At 54.1% G+C, this 23,059-nt stretch overlaps 1 long non-coding RNA gene across 5 annotated transcripts in view; it reads right to left on the bottom strand.

The window, feature by feature from the left end:
* Positions 1-23,059, bottom strand: part of LOC106976892 (uncharacterized) — a 368,177-nt gene that overhangs the window by 298,637 nt on the left and 46,481 nt on the right. For all 5 annotated transcript variants that reach the window (XR_008292651.1, XR_008292649.1, XR_008292650.1 and 2 more), the window contains exon 2: positions 1,852-2,213. This is a non-coding gene — a long non-coding RNA (uncharacterized LOC106976892). The remainder of the gene's footprint in view (positions 1-1,851; positions 2,214-23,059) is intronic.

Genomic DNA, 23,059 nt, shown 5'->3' on the forward strand with positions numbered 1-23,059 from the left:
CTTTATCCTGGGACCCAGCGTGGCCCCTGTTCCTCCACACAGGAGGGAGGGTCTCAGTGAAAGTCTGTCTCTCCCGGAGGACAAAGAGGGCACCCAGTTGTGAGGAGCCCAAGAGCATTCTGCAGTGGGCAATGCTACATACACACATGTACACACGCACACACACACACACACCCTTCTAAAGGCCCCCCAAGGAAAAGTCTTTACCCTTCAGCTGAATTGGCATGATTCAGTGTAAAACACCAGGCAGCTCTTGGCTTCCTGCTCAGTGTTCTCTTAGATAAAGATCCTAGGGTGAGCTACATGGCCCCCGTGAAACTCACCGTTCTCAGCTGTACTATGGGAACACCACTGCCCACCTAGTGGGACTGTTGGCTGCCGGAGTTATACAGATGCTCAAAAAGAGAGCACTTCCCTTTTTTTGTCTGTCCCTTCCAGGAAAACTGAAATAAAACCACGAAGAGTCACTCTCTGATCTGATCAAGTGAGATACAGAAATGAGATGCCTACTGTGTAAGGCAAACGTGCTTCCTGACCTCAGAGAGACTGCTTTCCAGCGGGGGAGAAAGACAAGAGATCAAAGAACCCGCGTTAAGTGAATACCAAATTATAACACATCTAGGGGCGCCGACTGAGAGCAGGGTGGATAACCAGAGGGACACTATTTCCATCCATGAGGAGGTCAGGGAAAGCCTCGCTGAGAAGTGCCATGGGGCACGAGCGGCCCTGGGAACCCCGTCCAAATCAAAGCCAGGTCCCACCTCAGTGCGGTCTTGGCAACCAAGTGCCAGGTGGCCCCGGGTGACCTGTACTCGGGGCACTGGCTGTTTGAGCCGCTGTTCTCCCGCGGGCGGCCTGACGCTAAGGCCACATCCCTCAGGGTCACCAGTGTCACAGGGGCCAGCCTGTCTCCTGCAGAACCCCCACAGACCTTCAATGCCATGTCCAGCCCGGCACTCCCTCCCTCACACGGACGCGAGGCTCCCTTCCCTGGCCCACCAGACCTCCCCACGGGCTCCGGCGACAGCGACCTTCGACCAACTGCCTGCGCCAAACCGCAGTACCCGGCACGAAGCCCGGCACGGGCCACCTGGCTCTGGTTCGCGGCCCAAACAACGGCCGACCCTCCGCAGGAGCCCTCCCCCAGCCAACGGTGACCCTACTATGTGCTGAGCGTTTGCCGCGTGCCGGGCCCCGTGCTGGGTGTCAGCACGAGCGTCTATTTTGTGATCCTCAACACGACCCCGGCAAGAGCAAGGGCACACATCACCGCCACTGAACAGAGAAGGGAGAGGCAGGCAGCAGCCACTCGGCTCGAGGCACACAGCAGGGGTGGGTCAGAGACTCAAACCCAGGCCTCCTGGCTCCACACGCACCCTGCAAGCATCCAACAATGCATCTCTCGCGCTGAGCACAGAAGCGTGCCTTCCGTCCCTACTCACTCTCAACACCTTAATTCACTAACGGTCGCGCCCTGATGCCCTTTCTGCAGCCAGAGACGCTACGTGCCAGGCACCGTGGTGGGTGTTCAAAACACACTTCAGAAGGAAGAGGCCTCCGCCTTCGAGGCCCTTGTGGTCTGGTGGACGGAGACGGGCACACGAACCAGGACATCAACAGGGAACGGTGGAGGCTCCTGGGAAGCTCCTTCCCATTTCCGTCCATCTCCCCCAGGCACCCAGCACCCAGGCAGACGCACAGAGTGAGCTCATTCAACGCCAGCTCCCCTTGAGGGCCGGCTCCATCACGGCGACCCCCCTCCCACCAGCCAGGCCAGTGTCACCTAAAGCCCAGGTGGACACCTGACAGAACATGCAGAGGACGTGTGCACAAGGAGGAGACAGGCCTTACGTGTCACAGGGAGCCCCCGGCGGGGCTGGCAGAGACCCAACCAGGCATCCGTGAGGAGAGAAGGACAGAGTCGTCAGCCCTCACAGGAAGCCGCGGTCCTCCGTCTCCCACGGGCATCCAGGCTGCAGGGATCCGCCAGGCACTCAGCCAGGGCCTTCCTTAAAACCGCCAGTAGCATCCAGACAGGTGTCGGGTGTACGTAACTCCAGAGAAAGCTTCCACCAACGTTATTCCCCAGGCAGCTGAATATCACTGTAAATCCAAAAGGCTCCGAAAATCCTTGAATGGAGCTCCATGTAACCGACAGGCACGGCCATCGTGAGGGGCATCTTTTTAATTCCTTTCTGGTCCAAAGATCAGGGCTGGGGATGAGAAGAAGAAAAATCAATCTTGTTCGAATCAGGACCCAGAGCAGTCGTCGTGTTACTCTTCCTTGTATTCGACCCTAATACACTTAGAGGGGAACTCACCAAGAATAACGCCCCGGGAGCTCTGACACCCAAACAGAGGGGAGGCAGGAGACCCGGGGCCTGCCTCAGGGGAGGGTCACTGCACACAGGCACCAAAGACCTCTCAGACCCAGAACCTTCTACTGCTTGGGGCTCCCCAGAACTACCCTGAGAGGGCAGAGGGCACATCTTTTCTAAAGATGAGGAGAAAACATCCGAGAAGGGGTAGGCGGCTAGCTTAGAGAGTTAATAGTTGGGCCAGACCTGGCATACAGTCCTGAGCTCCCCTGCAGGGCTGAGAGGTCCCGGCAGTGAGCAGAGGGGGTTTGGGGTCAGCCGGTAGAAGTAGTTCTTTGTTTGGTTTCTTTTTAAAGACAACCACAAAGCTCTGGCATCTCTCCAGGCCTCGTCCTGCACAGTGAGCTCCTTCAGGGCAGGGCCCGGGGCTGTTCCCTTTCGTTATTCACGTATGCAGCAATTACTGAACACCTGCTAGGTACCCAGTACTGTTCTAGCTCTGTGGGGATACTCCTGCCTCCCCCGCACAGGGACTGAAATTATTCCAATGGACCCATGACGCACAGGGCTGCAGGCTGGACCGTCACCACCCAGCCAAAGACAAGAGCGACTACCCTTTACAGGAGTGCCTATCCCTCACCGCACTAGGTTCTGGCCCACCATCTGATACGACCACCCGCCCCCCCCCCCCAACCCCGGGCCACTCTGGGACTCCTGCCTCTATTTTCCAGATAAGGAAATGGAGCCACACACAACTACCCAGCTCCAAACCAGTAAGAGTGGAGCCTGAATCAGGCGAGTGTCTCCCAATTGTGTGCCCCGATCCGCTGCTCTGTGTTACAAGTGAGGACGCCTACCTGAAGTGACTTTACCTCAAACTTACTACCAGGCGTTTCACGCGCGTAGGACCCTCATTTAACCCCGATGGCAACTTTATCTGTAAGAGGCTATTCTTATCCAGTTTGAGAGATGAGAAACCTGAGGCCCAGACAAGTTAAACAACTTGCCCGAGGTCACACAGCTAGAAAATCATACAACAGAGATTTGAAATCAGGCATCTGGCACCAAAGCCCAAGAGCGTGACCATCACAGCAATGGTCATTAACAGCAACTGTTTTGTTCCTGCGGCAACAAATGTTCAAACACTTGGTGGCATAAAACAACACAAATTTGTTATCTCATGGTTTTGGAGGTCAAAAGTCTGACCCGGGTGTCACCAAGCTAAAACCAAGGTGCTGGCAGGGCTCTTTCTTGTGGAGGCTCTAAGAAAAACCTTTCTCCTTGGCTTTCTCCAGCTTCCAGAGGTGGCTCTTGGATGCCTCAGCTCAGGGCTCCCTTCTTCCATCTCCAAATACAGCAACATAGCATCTCTCTGACGCTGCTCCCACCAGTATACCCCCTTCGCTGACCCTTCGGCCTCCCTCTTCCACTTTCAAGGAGCCCTGTGGTTACACGGGGCCCACCCAGATGACCCAAGATAATCGTCCAGCCCATGGCCCTGCACTTGAATCGTGTCTACAAAGTCTCTCTTGACATGTAAGGTCCTAGGGACTACGGCATGAACATCTTTGGGGGGACTATGATTCACAGCAACCATGCCAACAGGGATCCGTCCTCTGTTTTAAGCATTCTTCAGTGACCAGGGATCACAGGGTGAGCTCCCCTTGTCCCATTTAAACCCACCTGACATAGCTTTTAGGCCCAAGAGAAAGATGGGCTCAAAAGGAAGTTTGAGTATCTAAATATTAGACTCTAAGAGAGAAATACAGGTTGGTGGTTAAAACATTAACGTCTGAAGTCAAACTAATAAACTTACTAGCTATGTTACTTGGGGAAAATGGTTTTAACCCTTAGTTTCCTCATCTGTAAAATGGGGTGAATTACACATCTCTGTTGTCAGCACAGAGTCCCCTTCGGATCCTCTGTCCCCCACTCTCTCTCTCTGCCCTTCCCCCACTTCTTCTCTCCCTCTCTCTCTCTCTCTCTCTCTCTCTCCCTCTCAAAATAAATAAATAGACTTAAAAAAAGAAAGAAAGAATCACCATGAAGTACTTAGCACACTGCCGGGCACATATTAAGTGTTCAATTAGCCATTATTTTATTCTGCAAATGGATGAGGCCTCCTGCTAGTCAAACGCAGCCTGTCCTGGGTCTCCCCAGGCTCAGCTCTGGCCCCAGGAAGCAGCCAGGAGAGGCGGGGCACTGCAGTGTCAGGGCCGGGGTCCTGTGGGTCCAGCAGGAGGGGGCAATGACTTGTGGTACCAGGCCCTGTCAATGGCAGGGGAGAGAAGGAGGGACACGGTCTGTTAAATATTTACAGAGGCCCACGGGCAAGGCTGAAGCCACGTGTGTTTGGTTGGGGACAGGTACATTAAAGCTCTGTCACCTGGGGAAGAATTATTACAGGGTCTGCTGGGTGCCACTGCAGCCAAGCAGTGGACCCTCCCGGAGGAGGTGGCCCTGCCCCGCCATGGGCTTCACCGGCAAGACCCCGCAGCACGGCACAGCGCAACCTGTCATGTCACCCAACAGTAACGTCTCCCTCTTGGGGAGCATTTCCGCTTGCTCCGCTATGCGATCTTTTTGCAAGGCATTTGCTTCTGCTGTAACTGATTGGCCAAAATAAAAAAAGACGGTCAATACCCAGGACTGGTTTCCCCTGGGCCACTGGAATTCTCGCGCAAGCTGGTGGACAGATGATCTGGGAAACTGGTTTGGCATTATCCACTAAACCTGAGCGTGTATGTGCCCTGTGACCCAGCAGTTCCACACCCATTTACAGACTCACAGAAATGTGTACCCGTCACTGAAAAATGTCGTGGGGCGCCTGGGTGGCTCAGTCCATCAGATGTCCATCTCTTGGATTCAGCTCAGGTCATGATCTCATGGTTCGTAAGACTGAGCCCCGCATCGGGCTCTGCGCTGACAGCTCAGAGCCTGGAGGCTGCTTCCGATTCTGTGTCTCCCTCTCTCTCTGCCCCTCCCCTGCTCACGCTCTGTCTCTCTCGCTCGCTCTCTCTCAAAAATAAATAAACATTAAAAAAAAAATTAAACACACACACACACACACACACACACACACACACACACACAGAGGAATGCTACACTGTTACATTGTTACAGAGCAACGAGAACGAGCCACAAACATAAGTCTGAGTGAAAGAAGCCAGACACCAGGGAGAGCCCTACGGTGTTACTTATGTAACAGGTTAAAGTAATCTATGCTGTGAGAAGTCAGGACAAGGTGATCCTGAGTGAGGGGGAAGGGACAGTTAGTGACCGGAAGGCGTCAGGACTGGCTCCAGAAACGCGGGTGGCCTTGCATTCACCCAGGTGCCGGCTGCACACCCACATGCGGTGTGCGAACACCAGCCAGGCCGCCTGGGGAATCACGATAGACGGACTTTCTAATGCCTGTCAAGGCCCAACAAAATGGTGGTTAACTTTTCTTTAATGTCTCCCGAGAAAGTACGCTGTTGGCAGGCCTCTGGCTTGGGAACGGCCCTCCAGGCCTGGGACCCGGCACCTGCCGACCTTCCCTACCCCTCCACACGGTCACGGCCCGCTGCTTCCAGCTGCCCCTGGCCCTGCCCCTGAGGGCACCGAGGGGAGCACTTGGCAAATAACCGTCTTCCGGCCTGGTGACACAGAATTCAGAATCCGGCCTGGAATTGCCCCACAAGAAAATACAGCTCCCAGCCCCATTCTCTTGGCAGAGTCTCCCCCTGTGCCTCCCGGCCCACACGTGTCATTTCCTTCTTGACCCTCCCTAGTTCCACCAGCTGGCCCCCTACAGTGAGCATTCTGAAGAAAAACTAGAAACAGGCTGCCTCTATTTCCTACACAACAGCGGGGCTGGGGGGGGGGGGGGGCGGGGGGGGAAACTTCGTAACCAGCAGCCCTTAAATACGGGATCCACGGGAGGATGCTCTGGTAGCTGCAAGAGTCCAGGTGCCCTGGGTTGGCTCAGAATGGTGAGCGGGGGTACAGGGCACAGATCAAGTGCGCAGGTCAAGTGGTCCCTGGCACCCGCATGCGAGAGAAGCGTGGTGGGAGCCAGGGGACGTGTCCGTGGTGTGCCTGGCCGCGTGCCGTCCCCTTTCTGTGGCTGGGCCCCCGGACTCTGAGGGTGTGCTTTCTCTCTCTGTCCTCTCTCTTCTCTCTGCAACAGTGAGTAGTCCTGTCACGCAAGAGTCAGCAGATGTTGACTCTGGCGCCTCTGGAAGCCAGCCTCGGGCACGGCTCTGGCCAGAGCAGTAACAGAGGGGTTCTCGGCTGGGAGGGTCCAGTCAGGAAGGTTCCCCCACTCTGGGCGCGCCCCAGCATCTGTCCCAGGCGCGGGAGGCAAGATTTCCTCAACACGGGTGCCACAGAAGAGGTGTCTCCGTTCTCTTTTACTGACGAAGGGAGAGGCAGCAATTTCTCTGGCCGTGTTCACATTATGTCTCTGTGATCCCCGAGAACTGGGGCCTGTCCAACCTGGAGAGATAAATCAAGGAGATTTGTTCCCGGGGAAAGCGGCCGCCGTCCTCTCGCTGACAGTCTCTGTTTTTGCTTCATTTCAGTTTCTCCTCCCCGTGTGCTGGGAAGACGCGGATCGGCTGCTTTGGAATCCCCACGCCTTCCGGCACACGCTCCCCCCCTGCACACACCGGATTCATCACTCAGAGGATGGGGGCGATGAGGCGGGCTTCGGGGGTATGAATCGCAATGCTGCGCTCAGTCACTAGCCGTGGGCACACCCCTTAAGTTCTTTAGAAGTTTCCTTGTCGGGGCACCTGGGTGGCTCAGTAGGTTACACATCCGACTTCAGCTCAGGTCATGATCTCACGGTTGGTGGGTTCAAGCCCCACATTGGGCTCTGTGCTGACAGCTCAGAGCCTGCAGCCTGCTTCAGATTCTTTCTCCCTCTCTCTCTGCCACTCCCTGGCTTGCATTCTGTATCTCCCTCTCTCTCTCTCAAAAATAAATAAACATTAAAAAAACTTTTAAGTGTTTCCTTGTCTAATAAAAATAAAGAATCAAAATGCGTGTCCTCTTGGGTTCTTACGTGGATGAGAGACTGTATATAAGGTACTCAGCACACACAGCTGCCCACCGCGGGTTCACAAGTCACACGGAGCATCAGCTTCACCCTCAACAGCCCAATAAACCAGTATGTGGCTGCTCTTCTCACCAGTTAGGCTTGAGAGATGCAAAGCGAACCCGGCCCCATTCACTAATGTTCATAACAGTCTGATGATCCTGTGCCAGACACCCTGGGCTTACACAGGAGGGGCAAGGGAGCCCACACAGAACGAGCCCTTCCACGGCCACGTACCATCACGCATTTGTAACAGAGCCCCGCTCACAGCTCTAATGGACACTGATTAGAGCCAGTCTTAAAAATACTGGCATTTGGGTTCGGCCAGGCTCCAGAAGTCCCGCACAGCACTTGGGAACTCAACATGTGCTTAATAAGTGTTGGCTGCAAGGAGACCTGGGTGGCTCAGTCGGTTAAGCGTCGGACTTCGCCTCAGGTCATAATCTTGTGTTTCATGAGTTTGAGCCCCACATGGGCTCTGTGCTGACAGCTCGGATCCTGGATCCTGCCTGGGATTCTGGGTCTCCCTCTCTCTCTCTGCCCCTCCCTCACTTATGTTCAGTCTCTTGCTCACTCGCTCTCTCTCTCAAAAAATAAATAAAAACATTAAAAAAAATAATAAGGGGGCGCCTGGGTGGCTCAGTCGGTTGAGCCTCCGACTTCAGCTCAGGTCATGATCTCACAGCTTGTGAGTTCGAGCCTCACGTCGGGCTCTGTGCTGACATCTCAGAGCCTGGAGCCTGCTTTGGATTCTGTGTGTCCCTCTCTCTCTGCCCCTAACCCACTCGTATTCTATCTCTGTCTCTCTCAAAAATAAATAAACTTTAAAAGAAAAATAAGTGTTGGCTGAAATAATGCTGGAAATCATGTCAGTCAAGGAAGATAGTATCCCTGCCTTCAGGGAGCTTCCAGGCTATCCCAAGAGATCCAGAGACGTGGAGACAGTACATGTCCATAATTGAACACACCGGCTGGTGTCCGGGTTGTGATGGTGGGGTGGCAGGAGCCAGGGCAGAGAAAGAGAGGCTGGGGCACACTGAATGTGAGAGCCCCTTGCATATCAGAGCATAAGAAACCTTGGAATAATCAGGTCCAATTCCCTCACTGAACAGCTGAGAAATGAGGCCCAGAGAGACAGAGTGACTGGCCCAGAGTTGCTCAGCGAGGACCCTGTGGGGTGCTGGATAAGAAGCAATCTCAAGTATGAAGGTGGGCTGGACACACAGCGCCTGGGAGAGGAGTAGCTTCTAAACTCAGCAGGCACGGGGCACAGTCAGCAGAAGGCGGCATGACCAGAGGCCTGGCAGAGCAGGTGAGAACCACATCTCCCGAATGCTTGTTCGAGGGCACTGGCTGCAGTAAGTCTTGTCACCTCAACAATGCTGTGCCTTGTGAACCCATTTTCCAAAGAGGACAGGTAGGCAGAAAGGGGGCTGAGATATGAGCCCACGCAGTCTGCCTCCAGAGCCTTTCTGTTTGACCACTAGGTTGTCCTGCCACAGAAGGGTTATGTGGTAGGAAAGCCTGGGGGCAAGGTGACAGGATAAGAGGGTTCCAGAAGACAGAGATGGGGAAGCAGGAGCTAGTTGTTGGAAAGGTCAACGCACAGAGATTCCCCAGGCACTGACAACATCCACAGCCAGACTCTGAACAGAAAGGCCCTGGCCAGTGACCGGTTGGTCAGGGAATGCCAGTCCTCGCTATTTTTCCAGCGGGAAGTGGCCCACATTGCCCAGGACACGCCTCTCCAGAGTGGTGGCGCGTCCGACTGTGGCCTGGAGGTGTCACATCATCCCCGGCTGGCTCAGGGCCACCATGACGGGAACGGGGAGGTAGTGTCCCCAAAACCAGATGAGTCCCGACTGCCTCTCCCCACCCACAGGTGAGAGGAGGAGTGCTCCCGGAGAAACCCGTGGGCAGAGCCAGGAGCACGCAGGTCCTACAGACCCTACAGGGGAGGGGAGGCCACACCAAGTGGTGACCGGAGCTCTACAGACAAACAGACCCAACACCTCCTGTGCGGCTTCACCTCCTGAACCCACAGCCACGTCCACGAGATGCGCCCTGCCTCGCAGAGCCAGGGGTGAATCAGTTGGCCCGTTGAAGCCCCTTTCACCCAGCAGGTCCTCAATAAAAGAAAGCCTTCTGCCTGCTCAGCTCCCAGCCACCTCCTCTACAGCTTGAAGGTGATTCAGATACTGAGATGAGCTGAGAAAAGTCATGAACGTGCTCCTGCCACAAATAACAAAACTTCAGGCCTGGGAGTGAGTGAGTGAGTGAGTGAGTGAGTGTGTGTTTCCCTCACTTCCTTTTTTTGCCCTTGCCCACAAAATCCCTCAGGGAAAGGTCAACAAAGACCCAAATGTCATCAAATCCTCATGAACAAAGGGGGCACGGTGCCCTGGACCCGAGCCACTGAGCCATGAGTGGAGCAGGCAGTTCACAGAACAGCAGGACCTGCCCTTGAAGGCTCACCATATTAGAAAAGTTCCAGAGCGTGCATATTCTCCCAGAAAGTAACTTTGAAGGAGACCACGATCCCACACAGGGCCCGCCTGCAAAGAGTTTCACATCTCACTAAAGAAAATGGGTCAGTGAGAAACCACCCGTTCAAGGACTAGCCCAACGAACTGTTGTCCACGCGCCCTGAACCATCGGGGAGCCCCACGCGGGACTGCGGCTGTCTGTGTGGAGGGCTCACAGGGTCCCTGAGAGGTATGTAAATTGAGAAGGAAAAAGATGCTCAGCGAAGGGGCAAGGGGCAATGCTCAAAATAAGGCAGAAATGAGAAACAGCATTTACTAATTGCCAAGCACAGAAGAGATCCCTTCTAATTCCCCCCATTTAATCCCCATTAATGATCACAACCAGAGGGTCAGGGCTCCTATCCCAAAATTACAGAAGTGGGGAGAAGTGGGGAGAGCAGGCCCCTTGCCCAATGTCACACAGCTCACAAGGGGTGGAGTGCAGCCCAGGACCATCAGCCGCACGGTCCCGTGGGTCCACCCCTGCGACAAGCCCCCCACCGCCTCCCTTTAGCATCTGGGTCACATTCTGGGGCCATCAGCTTGATTCCTCAACACAGAGCTTCCCACCAGGCGACCCTGCCGTACCTGCCCTTTCCCACACCTCACATCCCCCACATCCCATAATCACCACCTTTGTTCCAACTGCTCTTTAAAACCTGGATTAGCTGGGCTTCCGGGGAGGTCACGCTGTGACTCTGGAATGCACTTCTGACTTTCACAGAAACCGGTCTTACTTCAAGCCACACAGGCACATGTCACTAAGTAAACTCGGGCCATCTACCTTGTCCCTGGGGCCGTGGGCAAAACCCAACGTGGAGGGGGTGGGGCAGGAGGAAGAGACCACGGAACAGAAATCCAACAGGCTGGGTGCAGGGCACGCAAAGTCCACGCTGCTGTGCCGTCCCCCGAATGCGCCAGGCGGTGTCAGTCTTCCCGGGCTCGCACTCTTGCCACCCTCCTCCTCCCATCAGAAGGCGAACTCCACCGTGTCCCCTGTCACCAGCATTACGGGGTCAGGAGCCGCAGGGAGTATATGGGCAACACGGAGGCTATCTAGGGAAAGACAGGAGAAGGGAGGGAGGGGAGGAAAGCAAACAGGTGCAATGAAGAAGCAGCAGAAATCAAAATTCACCAAAAACATGTCAGAGCAGTAGTCCAGGAAAGAAGCCTGACAGGGACCTCAAGTGGCCAGAGCTCCGTGGGAACTGGGTGGCGTTCCGGCATTCATGGTGATGTCTCTCTCTCTCTCTCTCTCACACACACACACACACACACACACGCATGCACGCACACACACACACTGCTGTTTGGTGGGGGCGGGGGGTGTGTGTGAATTATCCCTATCTACCCAGGAACACCAAAGGCCTCTCTGGCCCAGGGGGCCTCACACCTGAGTGTCTCTAACTATCGCCTGGGGGCCTGTTCCAGTACAGATCGCCAAGGTCCACACACAGACGGACGCACGGCAATGCCGGTCAGCAGGCCTGGGCTGGGGTCTGCTCCACAGGTCCCGCGGTGGGTACTGACGCAGGGGTGCTGCAGGAGTCACTGGAGAAGCCCCGTTCCGGGAGTGAGCGTGCAGCCTGAGGTGAGTAGTGTGAGCTGGAGACCATGACCTGCCCTCCCCGACCCCCTCTGGGCCCGCCCCTACAGGGCTCCTGACACCCAGAGGCTAGGGCTGTCCTCACCCACCCCTGGGAAGTTGTTCTGAGGTGTATTCTGCAGGCGGCAGTTAGGGTCCACCAGGGCGGCTTGCCCGGGGCCCCCGAACTAGAACAAGCAGAACCTGGAACTTAGAAAAGGAATATATGCACTCTAAATTCTGAAACTGGAGGGTGCTTTAGAGGACAGGAAGGAAACGGAAAAGGAGAAAAGAAAAGGCACAGGGTACTGAGCTCTCGTTACTGGCCCCCCTTGGCCACACCTCTTGCAATCCTGCAGCCGGGCCCCGAGGAGCACCAGCCTCAATGGACCCCCTGGCTGCCACCAGTGCTAACACTGGAGGAGAACTGGATTCGGATGGTGGAGGAGGGGACCACGTGGGGCTTTCCACAGTCTCTTGGCGAGCTGACGGAAAGATGTGACCATGACTGGAACCCAGTGCTCTGTTCACCAGCACCCGGGGCACTCGGCAGGCTCAACACAGCTCAGCGTTCCTGCTCCCTCTCCTGTAGGCCCACAGGCACCCAGAGGGTCACGTCGGAAGAGACGCACACAGCGAGAGCACCGCAGCGCCCGGGCATATGCCAGCAGAAGACCTTCCTTTCGGGAGGGACAGGGTCACCCAACACATCTCATCACATCACCTCCCTGTCTCAAACCTGCGGGATTAGTCAACAGCCTCTAAACCAGGCCAGAGGTGATTCCCACAGCTAACAGTACAGGGCTTGGGTCAGGGGCAGCATGCACTCAATGTCCCTAACAGGCAGGTACCGGCCCGTCCCGTCATACAGGTGACGAAACCACAACACCCATAACACAGGGGTAATAAGGTGAACCACGACTAAAGCCCCACGGTCCAAGCTCTTACACTTGCAGCCTCAGCTGTAACCACCTCTGCACTCTGGCCACACTGGACACGTCACTTGCCGACCGTCTTCTGGGTGTCTGCTCCTGCTGTGCCTCTAACTGTTCAGCCCTCTCGGTGAACTTCTACTCATCCTGCAAAGCCCTTTCCCTCCTCTGTGCAGCCTTCCCCGTTTTCCCATCATCTCTTTGTGACTCACAGCTGAATCCACTGTTGCCACTCCCCCAGTGTTCCCACAGTATGGTGACAGACACCATATGGATTTCAAAGTTCCAAGCCTGTCATCTCCTCTGGCCCATCCGCTCTGCCCAGCCACCCAATATGCAGAACTGGGACGCTCTGAAAGTATGCAGGCCTTATTCTCTCCGTCTCCCTGGCCCCACGCTGAACTGCTGTCATTTCCCTGTAGCCCTGAGCATCCTCCATTACAATGTGCAAGTGACATTGGACAGCAACTATCTCATCCTTAAATTCTCAATCTCCCAGAACCCAATGCTGCAGATGCTCGGCAGCAAGCAAATGCTCAATTAACGTTCACACTGGATATTCACTCCCTGCACTAGTTACAGAGCCTGGCCAGAATGATGGAGACTGTTTTAGGGAAGAGACAGCAGGGGGGCACCTGGGTGGCTCAGTCGGTTGGGCGTCTGACTTGGGCTCAGTTCATGATCTCACGGTGCATGGGTTCAAGTCCCGCATCAGGCTCTGTGCTGACAGCTCAGAGCGCAGAGCCTGCTTTGGATTCTGTGTTTCCCTCTCTCTCTGCCCTTCCCTACTCACACTGTGTCTCTCTGTGTCTCTCAAAAATACATAAACATTGAAAAAAAATTGTTTTTAAAAAGGAAAAAAACGGCAGAAGGATTCCAAAAGAAAAGTGGACAATGATGAATCACCGATTCCTAGAGTGGAGCAGAGAGATGCACGAAGATTCTGGAAGGGAAATGTGGTTTTTGGAGACCCAGGCTTTGTTTGCATTCTGCTTCCATTATTCACTGTGCCCCCCAGGAGGCTTATTTAGCATTCTGAAGGTCTGCCTTCCTCCTCAGAAATTAACAACTGTCCTTACTTCACAGGGCCACTGGGAGGATAAAGTGGGATAATCCATGCAAAATGCACGGAGGGTCCCTCACACACAGAAAGCACTCAATAAATACTAGCTAATATTACCACACACACACACACACACACACACACACCGCCCTCCGGCAGCTCAATACATGAACATTAACCACCGTCATTTCTCTGCAGCCAAGAATGCTCTGGAATGATAAACATATTCCCTATGCTTCCAGAAATTAAAAGCGGTCTCCTTTCTAACCATTTCCCAAATTAGTTAAGGATGAGAAAGCGCTTCCTTCGGTTAATTCGCGGTGCCGTATATACACAGGTAGTGCAGGTCAATGAATGAAAGGGAGACAATGTATGTCACCGGCATTTCGAGAGTTTGCAAGGAGGAGCATGTATTCTGTCTGAACTTGCCTGACTTTCTCTAGAACCCTTGGGAGGACACACCCGAGGCCAGAGGCAGGCCCAGGTCTTGGGACACCACAGACACTCCCAGCTGGATGTCTGCTGCTCCGTGTCCTTGACTAACCTGGGCAGGAAAGCCGAGCTGGCCAACACCAGCAAGCAGAGAGAGCAGAGCTGGGGCCGGGACAGCAGCTCGGCTGTGCAGCCAGCAACAGATCAGAGAACACAGGAGTTTTCTGGACACCCTGCTCTCCCAGGGTCTGGGTTCCTAGAAGATCAGAAGCACAGGGGTGGCAATGAGGACAAAGAATATAACTGAACCCACCCAGCACCAGTGACGGCCTCAGACATGACTTCATCAAGTATCTCCCCAGATTCTCATGATGGCACACAGGGGTGGCAGGACTTTTCCCTCGCGTGGGACCTTTGGAAACTGAAATGGTCAAGCTAGGATTCCAAACCCATGTTTTCTGACTCCTTCCATTAATGTTCTCTGCCAAAGGACGGTGATGACATTATAGGAAAAGGTCACTTCCTCCTTTTAAAATTCTGTAGTGGTTGAGATTATTTTTCAATGAGCATACACTTTTAATACAATCAATAAAAAATACCGATGTTTTGCTTGTTTTCTTTTTTTTTTTTTTGCTTTTGAATCAGCATCTCACACTACAACTTGTGGATATTCTTCTCCAGGTACCGGAATACCGGAACAGGTCCTGGTTACAGGTCCAAAAGCACCAATGAGCTGCATCCCAATCGTTTTCTCTGCACGACAGACATCCTGCCCGCACTGAGGGGCAGTCAGACACCGCACCTGATTCTCACGGACTCCTGCCAAGGGACAGATGAAGGTGGAGACCCCGGGCACCCGGAGTCCCACACAGCCAGCTCCTGCAAAAAGACTGGCAAATGCAAACCTTCAGTGGGACGCAGCAGGCAGCCCGAGCGCTGCTCACCCCAATCTACTTGGCCCTGCCCCCAAGCCCGTGAACTCATGAGCCAGGGCACAGGGACAGGGAGAATGCACATTCTTCCCCCACTATGGGAAAGGGCCATGGAACCACAATGACCTCTCTGACGTCCAATTTCATGAACTGCAAAACAAGCATTGTTGTGCAGATGGCAGAAGCTAAAATTCAATGCTTCCCCAAAACTCTTCCACCCCAATGATCTGCATGACCAAACACAGAGGTGGTGTGGCACTACAGGGGCGGGGATGGGAGGGTTCCCGTTCCTCTCTAACGTCTATTTCCTTACACAAGTTTTCATATCACGGCCCCCATCCCCATGAGTAAACCCCTCACTCATCCTGAGGTCTGCCGTCCCTGGGAACATTCCCAGGCATCCAATCAACAGAAGGCTGTGGGCGCTAACACTAGGCTAAAATGTAGATGGGGGTCATCTGCTGCGGCCTGCCGATTTCATCACGCACCTCCTGGTGCGCTCTGGCTGAGCCCCCATCCAGCAATAACCATTCCTATGCCCGTCGTAGTTCTGCTTCCTCTTACTGTCTTTTCTTCCTTGTGCGGGGGGGTAGACAGGGCACGGTTACTTGCCCCACCTACAAGGGGATGTGAAGACAGTCTGAGAGGACAGGAATGGATTCAGCCTCACCCTGCAGGCTTCCAGCCCTTCCTGGATGGAGGTCGGGGGAGCGGGGGATATGACGTAGCAGTTACAGGGTTAACAGGAAATGGGGCACATGCAGCAACCCTGCTTATATCTTTGGCAAACGAAAAGTGCTAACGTTCCGGGACACCAACCACGCACCAGGGCTCTGCGTGTATCACATTTAATCCTTGCCACAACCCAAGACAGGTTCATGTTTACATATAAGGACGCCGCTGAGGTCCAGGGACTTTAGGTTGCTTTCTCAAGGCCCCACAGCTGGTGAGGGGGAGAAGGAGGTGCCTCTGCCAGAAGAGGAGGCTTGCTTCGGCCGGAGCAGGCACGATGAGGGTACCAGCTTCACAGAGTACTTCACCTCCCTACACTCAGCACTGTCTACTAAGGAAGCGTCTACACTTCCAGAGAGGGCGTGGGCTCCTCCTCCTGTCCACCCTCTCTCCTCCCAAGGAGGCTGACCCTGTGTGGTTGTCTGTCTCAGGAATCCTTCTTTGCCTTGCCCTTACCCCTGGAGGGTCCCCACCATGTTGGGCCTTCCCTGGCTTGCAGCCCCCCCCCCCCCCACACCGGTCTCTGCCTCTCCCCGGGTCTCTCCAGAGCATCTCCCTCAGTGCTCTCTCCTCTCCTCCAAGCATAGCACTCATGGGACTGAGGGTGCCCCCTAATCCACTATGACCTCAATGGGACTAAACACATCTGCAAAGACCCTGTGTCCAAACACAGCCACATTCTGAGGTCCCCGCAGACATAAAGGTGGGGGAGGAGGGGATGGTATTCAAGCCAGTATGGCTGTCTCCTGTGGCCTTCTATTATAAAGTAAAATTTGACAGGAGCGCCTGGGTGGCCCAGTGGGTTAAGGGTCAGACTCTTGGTTTCCGCTCAGGTCATAGTCTCATGGTTTGAGAGTTCGAGCCCTGCTTCATGCTCTGTGCTGAGAGCGCAGAGCCTGCGAGGGATTCTCTCTCCCTCTCTCTCTCTCTCTCTCTCTCTCTCTCTCACTCTCTCTCCCTCCTTCCCCCACTTGTGCTCGCTCTCTCAAAATAAATAAATAAACTTTAAAAAAGAAAAATTAAGGAAAATTTGGCAAACACTGTCAAACTTCAGATTATGGAGCTGCAGGAACGGATGGTACAAACATATCCTCAAGCTCTCAGGAAAACAGGAGGAAGAGAATCCCGATGGAAAACGGTTGGCGTTGTGTAACATCTTCGTTCCTCTGACATCTGATGTTAGTCAGTTAATACTGAGTAAGGCGACTTAAGTAATTCATACATGATAGCATTAGTATCATTCTGTTATTTAATGATAAAGAATAATGTCAGCTTCGTGGTTTACTAAAGACGGCTTAAATAATTAATTGTAATATGTAACATGCAAACTGTGGGCTCATTCACCGGACCCCATCCTGAACCTGGCCCCCACACCCCCGGTCACTGCATCTCTGCCACCACACACTGCCCTAAGCTGTTATTACCGACCTCCATCCGCCAAAGCAACCCCCCTAACCCCGAAGTGTGCACAGAGGACACGGCAGTGCCTGTGGGCGTGCCTAGGGGAATTTTGAGTCCTTCTCAAAGCCCAGTAAATTTGTCAAAAGGAAAAACATGGCACTAAAAATGAGAACTGTGTGAAGGAGGAGGAGGACCAGGGTGCAGAAGTATACATGCAGAGCCATTAAAAAAATGTTACTAATTCAAATGGCGGGAAATTGGTTAAACACGCTCTAAAGCTTCTATACTTTCTGTATAGAACTTCCTACACGTTCTATATAGAACCACAAAACTACGCCCCACAATCAGGAAACACTCAGAGGGGCGTATTTCCTCTGGGAAGTATTTCCCGCTGGGGAAGGTGGAAGAGGTGGGGGACCAGTCGTTCTATGTGGCCCTCAGGCCACGTCGCTGGGTCTTTGCCCCATGACCTGTGCCCGGAGCCCTGGGCGCCTAACCTGTTTCAGCAGCGCCTCACAGGACTGCACTGGGATTAAATTAAATGGGTCACTATTTGCAAAAGACTTAGAACAGCTGCCTAGTTCGTCAGAAGTGCCTTACAATTTTTTTGTTAAGGAAAATATGTATTTTATAACAAGAACAAATGAATTGCGAAAATCCAGGAGAAACTAGCGGACGAGAACAGAAGGAATCACCGAAGCCCAGATACAGCAATAATGCCCTCTCCTGACATGCTCCTCTCATAATGGCTTCTGGGTGACTTCCCACCGTCCGTGAAGGCGCAGCTCAGACTCACCAGGCAGCAGCACTCGGTAATCTCATTAGGGGGTGGGCGACCTAGAGCCCCTGGCACGTTTATATTAAGGCAGATGCCCCGTGAGGGGTGACAACTCAGAAGATCTCGGGTTATTCCAGATCCCATGTCAGCACCCCACCCCCACCGGGTCCCAACCCCCTGCCCCCCCCCCCCCCCCCCGGAATCTGCGTTAAAAAAATGACACTGCACAGCCTCAAGGGCAGGCCTCGAAATTCATTTTTCACCTGGAGCCAAGGCCAGCCGGAAGGGCATTACCATCCCAATGGCCTGCCTTTGTCAGAGGAGGGCAGGAGAGCAGGATGGGAATGCAGGAAAACACTGCTGGTTCAGCAGAGCCCTTCCAGACAGAGCATCCCCAGGGAGCACCGGGAGGAGGCAGGCATCTGGGGCACACCCTCATTGTCATTCCAGCCTGGACCCCAGGACAGTCCCCAGGAATGTGCACCTCAAGATCAGAGATAACACTCCCCACGAAATTTCTCACCTCTCAGCGGAGGAGGGAGTGCGTGGGGGTCTTTCAGGCCAAGGAGCTGACAGTGGGGTTTGCACATAAAAGGACCGGCAGGCTGCAGAGTCCTGGTCCCCACCCCCCCCTTCCATCTTCCCCAGCAAGTGAGGCCCTCCCCCCGCATCCTCCTCCCGGAAAACTTGGCCCTGGCTGAGGCCAGACACAAGCTCAGGCAGTATCCCCAGCCACTCGTCACATTCTGGGTGCCTGAGCTCCGGAACAGGACTGCGCAGGGCCTCTGAGGCCAGCTGGGCCAGGTCCTGTGCAAAAGTTACCTGATAGAGCCTTAAATAAGGCTAAACAGATGCAGAGCCCACGCTTGGCCCGGGTATTTGTCAGGCCCAGCTGATGATGACAGGGGAGCTGTTCTAGCTTGGGTTTAAGGAGGCATATCATCCTACACAGTGGACCCAAACCTTACACACACACACACACACACACATATACCCTCACAGACACAGTGTACCTTCTGCTAAACTGGCCCAGACTTCTAAAGGAGGAACCTCAAGGCTCCACCATGTACCTCAAACAGTGTGAAACACATGCTGAGGTCCGGCGAACATGAGGCAAGCCGCTTACCTCTTTGGGCCTGTGTTTCTTCACTAGCGACAGCACAGGTGTCTGTCTATACAGAATGTAACAATGCCAGTGCCCTCCACAAACGCCTGTGTTCACTAGCAGATAATCGAGCCTCCAACCCAGCTAAGACCTCTGAGATGGCTTCTGACACTGCCATCCCCATCCCTCCATCCCCCCACCCTACCGCAAGCAACAGCAGCTCCTGTCTCCATGCGCTCATCACCCCGTGTTCGCTCAGGCCCTGTAGAATTCTCCCAGGCCACCCCCTCTATTAGACCAGGCTCCTCTCCCAGGCAGGTGCCTACTTCATGCCCCTGCTCATCTCCAGGCTCCTAGCCTGGCTCCCATCAGGTAGGGGTGGGCAGTGCCTGCTTTCCAAGTGTGGGTCAGCCAGGCCAGGCCCCGGGCAGGTAAGCAGTGGGACTCAGGTTGCGGCCAGGGTCACCTCCATGCAGTCCCCTAGCTGATATCTTATCCCTGGGGCAGAGACACAAAAGGACTGGGAGTTGTTCCCTGCACAGGCAGCTTCAGAGGGCCTTATCAGCAGGAGCTTGGACCTGTGTCCAGGCAGATGGAGAAGGTGCTGGGCCCTGAACTGGGGCACAGCCATTGCTTTCAAGCAGCGTAAAGAAATAACAAACTCCAACAGACCAGCCATTTTAAAACAGCAGGGTAGGAGGGATAGGGGTCCCAACCCTAACGCACCTGCAGGTTAACGCACCTTTAGGCCACCCTTCCCAGGGTTCCCCGAGCCACCTGGTGGATGAGGAAGCGGTGGCAAGACACCTGCCAGGGCCCCCACGGCTCCAGGTAGCGCACCTGGGATTAGACCATGGGTCTTCCAGCTGGCTTGCTCTCCACCACCCCACATGGACCCCAGGGACTCAGAACGGTTCCAGGCTTGTGCGCTGAGCCCCCTACCGGGTCCCCGCCAGCACAAGGGCAGCCTCCGCCACCCTCCTCTGCTGCTCCTGTGGGCACGTGAACTCCAACTTGACTTCTCACTGAATGGACTCAGAACTTCCCAGTATGAGAAGCTCTCTGCCAAATTCAGTATGTGTCAATTACGAAAACGGAGCGAGGGAGGACAAAAGTAAATCAACCTCCCCTGGGCACTTGTTAAGTGCCAGGAACAGGCATCCAGTCACTGAATCGCCCAGGAACCCTGACAGTAGCAAGTCTTATCACTTCTACTTTTCCCCCAGGAGGCCGGGTCCCCAGGGAGCGCTGGCATGCCCAAACCCACGCAAGGGGACCAGAGCAGCCGATTCCAGCTGGCAGGCTCTCTCCCCTCAGCCACAAAGCCTCCCGCATCCCTGCTCACCCGCACGGAAGCGACCTGACCACCAGGTACACACTTTCTCTCCCTCCCCACCCCCAGTGCAAACCCACACCCCACCGGCGGCTTCTGCTGCCAGCAGGATGGGCCCCGGCGTGATGCAACCAGAGTTCCCGGATGGGTTCATGCTCCGGCTTGTGACAAAGGAAGATTCTTCCTCCTTCCACGGCAGGCCTGGAGGATACCGTGTCGGGTGCAGGGCACGGGTGCAGCCAAGCAGAGGGCGCAGCTGGCTGTCACTTGGCACTCACCTGGAAACCAGTCCCAACCTTTCCCCTAGATCTCACTGTGTCCACGCTGAGCCAAAATAACCCAGAATGACTAAGGCCAGTGAGGCATGGGGACAAGTCTTGTCACGTCAGCAGCCTTTGCCCTGCTCACCCAGACACCAAAGCAAAGCCCCGACTGTGGGTGCAAGCCTCAGATCAGCGGCGTGGAAGCGTCGTCCAAGCTGGGTGGCCTTATGCAAGTCATTTCACCGGCGTGGGCGTTCATTTCCGAGCACTGTCTTAGGGGCTAAGGGAATGCCTACGATGCAATACGAAACTTGGTCCTTGTCCTCAAGAAGATTCGCATCCACTGGAGAAGCAGACGTTAAACAAACGTTGGCATAAGTATCTACTAAGCTAAAAATTGCAGCCGATGTTGTGATGAAGAAGTCTGCCCAACCCCCACCAGTAGTTAATCAGGAGGTTCCAGGTGGAGGTCTCCAAAGAGCTCACATTTACACTGATCCCTGGAAGTTAGCAGGATTTATTATTTGCTTATGAAGAAAGAAAGGAAGAGAGAAGAGAGAAGCTTCTTTGGCAAATACCACTTATGCAGGAACATTTAAAATGGGCAACTGCCCAGATTAATGAGAGGGGTCCTGCATTCACTTGCAAAACATGATTTTGCGACCACAATCAGATGCAGATTTGGAAAGAAATGTCCCCCATGGAAATGGAGGCGCCCCTTCCTGGAACAGCATGCCTAACAAAGAGTCCAGTGGGGCTCCCCACTCCCCCATCTGCAAAATTCACAAGTTATTCAAAACGGATCTTACAAATCAATGAGGAAAAAAACCTGCTAACACCCCAAAGGAAATGACCAGTTGACAAAACACAAACAGGCAATACACAGGAAAAGCTGGTCCATCAAGAACATCTTTTGTTTTGGGGCCTTCACTCCAGGTTGTAGAGTTTGCTGCATTCTTCAGGATGTTCACACTTCAGGACGCGATCTCAGCAGCCCCTAAGAGCCGGTCTGTGGAGGGGCGACTGGTAAAATATTCCTCGGAAGAAATCGGACAGAATACACCAAGACTCGTATCTTCTGGGGAGCCTCTGCCTAGCAAACAGCCAGAGGTGCAGGGCCACGTATGTGTGTTTCAACAGGCAAAAGCAGGAGGAGTGCCTGGCAGTCATGCAGCAGCATACACACGCGCCCTGTGCCGTCACCCTTACCGGCAGCCCTCGCCTCTCCTTCACAGAGAAAGCTCCACGCCCCCTAGAAAGGCCGCAGGGCTTACAGAGTATCCTTCTTGTACAGGTGCATGATCCCATGTGGAAAAGCTGCTCAAAACAAGTTTTTAAAGGGGTCCCTGGGTGGCTCAGTCGGTTGAGCATCTGACTTCAGCTCAGGTCATGATCTCGCGGGTCATGAGTTCGCGCCCCGCGTCGGGCTCTGTGCTGACGGCCCGGAGCCTGCAGCCTGCTTCCCATTCCATGCCTCCCTCTCTCTCTCTGCCCCTCCCCCACTCACACTGCCTCTCTTACCCAAAAGTAAATAAACATTAAAAAAACAAGTTTTTTCAAACTTTGAATGGCACGGGGAAATGGTCTTGATCTAATATGAGATGAACAAAGTCAAGACACAACCCTTATGGAAGCAGGAAGCAAGACAGCAGTGGCTACTGCCCAGCCATCAGGATTAGAGGTGATCTGTATTTTCTGCTTTATTTTTTTTTTTCCCTGCTTTTATTTCATTTTCTGCCTGTCTTTATGCATAAGCAAGCTCAGGGGAGAAAAAAAAGTTTCTTAGCCTCTTAAGTTCCCCCTCAATTCTGTGGCAGGGGCCTAAGTGATGGTGGATCTGAAGGCTCCCTTGACCCCGAGGAACAATTCATCCCCCAAGATTCAATTCAAACAATTCTCCTCCAGTGAAACCAGCCCTAGGCCACCCATGATGAACACTCTCTCCCCTCCAGGGTCCAGTGTGCCCCAGTTAATAGTTCCATGATAGCACCTACTATACTGTGTGTGCTAAAATGACTTAATTATACACTTAGCTGCCCACTAGAACACGAACTCCTTCAAGAGCAGGGACCTTGTTGGCTCTTATCCATCAATGTATCTCCAGAGCCAGGCCCAGTGCCCAGTAGGTAGGCAATGTCCGTTAGATGGGTGGCTGAGTAAAAGGCTGGTTGGGTGGAGGGAAACACAGAGGCTGGAAGAAAAAAAAGCACGGAAGGGTGGAAGGAAGGACAGAAGTACAGATGGAAGCACAGACAGAGGAGGAAGGAGATGGCTAGGAAAAATCACTGGCAAGAGGTGCCCCACCAACAAGACAGCGGCAGGTCCACAGTGGCATCCCAAAGTTCACATCTTGACGTTTCCACGTGAAGGGCACTCTGCAAGGAGCTTCCCTGCCCTGCAGAAGGTCACACAGCAGGAGGGAGAGAAGCAGCCATATGTTGCGGTGATAAAGGCCACAGGAGAGTGAGAGCTCCGGAGCTAGGACCTGGCTATCAATTCCTCTGCCCTACCAGACTCCCCACCCAGGGAGTCTCCCCAGGGTGCTCCTCCGGCTCCTAAAGCTCCCAGGAATCCCTT

The sequence above is a fragment of the Acinonyx jubatus genome, chromosome F2 (genome assembly GCF_027475565.1).
Source record: "Acinonyx jubatus isolate Ajub_Pintada_27869175 chromosome F2, VMU_Ajub_asm_v1.0, whole genome shotgun sequence".
In the NCBI taxonomy this organism is placed as follows: domain Eukaryota; kingdom Metazoa; phylum Chordata; class Mammalia; order Carnivora; family Felidae; genus Acinonyx; species Acinonyx jubatus.